We start from the raw sequence: 4,356 nt of genomic DNA on the forward strand, positions 1-4,356 counted from the left end.
CAGCCAGATAATAGGGTCTGTTCAGGATGTGATGTCTCCTGCTGCGCCGTGCAGGAAAAACAAGAAGAAGAAAAAAAAAAAAAAATACCAGCAGGTGTTTACGAAAAATGAAACAAAGAGGACTCAGCAGTTTACATCAGTTCAACTGTGATGCAGCAAAAAAAAAAAGTGAAGAGAAAAAATACTTATTTGATTTTCTTAAATCAAAAAAAGAAACTCAAAGAACGTGATGGCTGTTTGTTCGATTTTCATTCAGCTATTTAAAGACAAATTTCATTTTATTTAACCTGTTTTTTCAATCAGCAGCTAATGACACGATGGGTAAATCACAGCTTGAGCGTCTTATTGGTTACTGGTGGGATTCTAATGTGAAGTCAGCGGTTGAATTTCACAGCAGCTGACCAACGAGGAGCTGGGGGGGGCAGATCCCGTCCCCATTCCTCCTCCAAACATGGTTTCTTCAGGTTGGCGTTGAATTGGACCGCAGATTTAAAGACTTGGTTGTGATGATGTTTCCTTTTCCTTTCTTCACCTACCTCACTTCCTTCCTCTCACCACTGATTGGCTCCTGTTGTCAACTTTGAACACCCCGTTTACCTGATTAGTATCACCTGGACACCAAAAGGTTGTTGAACGCACTTCTCTTATCCTTTCTGCCCTCCCTGACACCAAAGAGAGGCAAATATCCAGCAGACGAACAAAGCTGATACCGAAGAGCAAAGAATTCCTGTAAAACCTGCTTCTCTCCCTTTTTCACACCTTCTCAATGTTTGGAAACCGGTACAGCAAAAATAATATGTTTACATCGCTTCGTAATGACTGAAGGTCATTGTCTGCAGTGAGACCTTCAGGGTCTTATTGTGAAGGTAAAATGATATCTCTTTATAGAATAAAGGAAAGAATGGAAAAGAATGTGAGTGTTTTGTGGTGTAGCCTGCTAACCTCAGTTCTTCGCCGAACACAAATCTGCTGCTCGTGTGAGAAACGGCGGCTCGATAACATCAGACATGAACAGCTGTACATAGAACTGATGTATAACACCTCTATGGACTGATGAGAAACTCCTTTACACTTTATGGAGGGAATTAACACGACTGCGTGTGTGCAAGCGAGCTGCTAACTCATGTGAGCGCCAGTCAGCAGAGAGCGGAGTAGCAGCTGTAAAAATAGTTTATAGGAGGAATTAGAGGCGGTCATCATTAACCCGAGTCCAACGCGGACCCATAAAATGCGGAGAGCCTGCATAGAAGCGCTTTGAACGGCAGTGAAGGCCAGCCTGGAAGCTCCTGGGAGTCCTGACAGGGGAGATGAGAAGGTAACCAACACGAAATGCCTGAAGTGGAGCTCTGCGGCTCGATATCTGTGTGTTTAATAATCCCTGCTGTCTTGGTGGAGAACATTCATGATGTTGTAAACTCAACTTTCTCTTTTTTATTTGTCTACATTTATGAGACTTTGCAAATTGTACAAGTTGTGCTAATCGATATTTCTCCATTAATAATGGATCAAACGGCAAACCTGCAGAGAACAATCTTCTCTCCACTCCTGCTGAATTGATGAATTTTGAACACCAACACGTTAATATTAAGTCAGTGAAGTATCCTGAAACATTTGTTGGTATTAATCAGGTTAATCTGCGTCTTTTCCCCCCGAATGGCAGCCTGATGCTGTTTCGTATGTTTTTAGATAAAATGAAACTGGATCACGAAGGTTGAGCCAACAGCAGGTTTAAAAGAATGAACTGATGAGTGCAGTTGAAAAGCGGGCTGTTTTTGTACAGTGGTGGTTGAATAGAGTAATTACCTCCAACAAACAGAGACTGTTGGGCCCGTTTTCAGGCAGAGGGAAGACAGAAGGCTGTGTGTGTGGAACAGCACGTATAAAGCTGCTGATTATTTGCCTGGCTGTTAATTCCTGCTGACACTGTATGGGGGTTATTTGCTGTGGCGGCTCTGACCTGCAATGACTGTGCCTCGCACAATGAGGGAGTGACATTTTAATGTGGCGGATAGATCACAATGGCCAATGTTTTATTAGCTTCCTGCCATCAGCTGCAGGTGAAAGCTGCTTTTATTGGAGCCCTTCCCTCCTGCACCAAAAACAAATGAAGGTATTAACACTGAGCACCTCTCCCATCGTGGTGCTGGGCCCCCATGTTCCTGCCGTTATGTCTTCCAGTCCAGGATTTACCCCGACGCAGCTGCCATTTCCACAGCCCCGAGCCAGGAGAATGAAGCCATTCCTCAGCTGCAGTCACACGCCTGCTTTTTCTGCACGTTTAAAATGAATATTGACGGCGGTATCATTCCCCGAGCTCTGTGTTTTCAGGTGAGGACGTAGAAAACAAAGCAAAGAGGGTGAAGGACGAGCGCGAACACAAACACACATCTGCTTTTCATCTTCCTGCGTCTCACACACACAACAAAGACTGTCAGAAGTCACTGACTGTGTGTGTTTTTACAAAAAAACCTTTTTGGTTTGCCTTCTTTGAGTGTGTGGCCTGGACGATAATCCATATGGGGTCACGATGGGGCTGTATACTGTCCCAGCCAACACATCCCGGCAGTGTCCAGGGTGGACAGACACACAAACAGTTCACCAATTACTACATGGAAATCCCTAAAATGTTGCAGCTAATGGTTCCACTGGGGATTGAACCCAGGACCTTCTGCGTGTAAAGCAGACGTGATGACCACTACACTATGGAACCTTAAGATACAGAGGTGTCCAATAATCTAGTGGTCTGTCATCTCTTCTCCATGTCAGCGTTACATAAACAAAGTCAAAGCTGTCGCTTGTTGTTGGTAAGGAGAGATTTGTGTCTGTCTAGTTTCATGGTTCCACTGGGGATTGAACCCAGGACCTTCTGCGTGTAAAGCAGACGTGATGACCACTACACTATGGAACCTTAAGATGCAGAGGTGTCCAATAATCTAGTGTTCTGTCATCTCTTCTCCATGTCAGCGTTACATAAACAAAGTCAAAGCTGTCGCTTGTTGTTGGTAAGGAGAGATTTGTGTCTGTCTAGTTTCATGGTTCCACTGGGGATTGAACCCAGGACGTTCTGCGTGTAAAGCAGACGTGATGACCACTACACTATGGAACCTTCCAGTGAAAGATCCTCTCGTATAATTCCTATTTTTCATATTTCATATTTTCTCAACGTCAGACTTGCACAAAAAAAAAAAACAAACCTCAAAGCACAGAATTTTTTCTCATATCTGGTGGTCAGGACAAGAGAGAGATTCGCGTCTGTGCAATCTCATGGTTTCATGGGGAATTGAACCAAAGCTCTTCTGCGTGGGAATCAGACATGACAACCACGACACTATGGAACCTTGCCTGCTGCTCTCGCCATGTGGTCCAGTGGGTTTCCTTCCTTGGACCACTGCAGCCCGGGAACCTCCACAGAGCTGCGGGGTTGGAGCTGGGTGATGTCGTCCCCACTGTGGACCATCCACATGAGCTAAAGGAAGACCACGGCACCTTCTTCCTCTGCTGCATGGTCTGTTTGTGATGTTCAGCTGTCCCATATAATAAATGATCATGGTTCCACTGGGGATTGAACCCAGGACCTTCTGCGTGTAAAGCAGACGTGATGACCACTACACTATGGAACCGTGCTTTCAGCCTGACCCTGAGCTGCAGTTGGCTCTGTGAGATCTGCTCTCTTCTCTCACTGTAAACACCATAACTGAATAAATTCAAGTAAATTGCTCCTGGGGGTGCCAGCTGCCATGTGAGACCTCCACACATGGTCTGTCTCAACACCAGCTTTAAAATAAATTCTCTATCTTTAAATGTCAGCAGATGCGCTGGCGTTGTTAAATACAGGGCCGGATGAGCGCGAGCATCCAGATGTGACGGCGTTTTTCCTCCATTTTGAAGCTCATGCTGCTTTTTTTTTTTTTTTTGTCGCCTTTTAACTCGGCTCACCAGGAGCTTGACACTTAACAATCTGCTGCTCATAATGCGTACCGTGTAAGAGCACTCATCTCCCAGCATGCACTCTGTGTTCTCTACTGCATCGGCCCATGCCCTGGAGGGACGGGATAACAATTCATAAAAAAGAGTTCAGTGGAGGTTTTATTATTTTTTTATTTTGTTATCAGTGCTTTTCTCCAGAACTGAACTCCAGCGCCTGATAATCTGTCGCTTTAACGTTTCTCTTCGCTTGGTTACACGTGTCTTTCAGACCCGAGGAGACATCGAGGAAGATTTTTTAAACTGTAACAGCAGAAGGAAGAGGAAGAACAAGAAAACATGTACAGAGCAGCATCTGAATAGTCAGAAACTTTGATTGTGGCTCGTTGGATTGTGTGGCGTGATGAGAGTGATTTCTTTTGGTGTCGTAGT

General features: G+C 44.8%; 4 non-coding genes across 4 annotated transcripts; all 4 read right to left on the reverse strand.

The window, feature by feature from the left end:
* Positions 1 to 2,637: 2,637 nt before the first annotated feature.
* Positions 2,638 to 2,710, reverse strand: trnav-uac (transfer RNA valine (anticodon UAC)). The gene has a single exon. It is a non-coding gene; the product is annotated as a tRNA-Val (tRNA).
* A 125-nt stretch (positions 2,711 to 2,835) lies between these two features.
* trnav-uac (transfer RNA valine (anticodon UAC)) lies at positions 2,836 to 2,908 on the reverse strand. The gene has a single exon. It is a non-coding gene; the product is annotated as a tRNA-Val (tRNA).
* Positions 2,909 to 3,033: 125 nt separating this feature from the next.
* On the reverse strand, positions 3,034 to 3,106 carry trnav-uac (transfer RNA valine (anticodon UAC)). The gene has a single exon. It is a non-coding gene; the product is annotated as a tRNA-Val (tRNA).
* Positions 3,107 to 3,547: 441 nt separating this feature from the next.
* On the reverse strand, positions 3,548 to 3,620 carry trnav-uac (transfer RNA valine (anticodon UAC)). The gene has a single exon. It is a non-coding gene; the product is annotated as a tRNA-Val (tRNA).
* Between the last annotated feature and the right edge of the window lie 736 nt (positions 3,621 to 4,356).

Source organism: Echeneis naucrates, chromosome 10, assembly GCF_900963305.1.
Source record: "Echeneis naucrates chromosome 10, fEcheNa1.1, whole genome shotgun sequence".
NCBI classification, from domain to species: Eukaryota; Metazoa; Chordata; class Actinopteri; order Carangiformes; family Echeneidae; genus Echeneis; species Echeneis naucrates.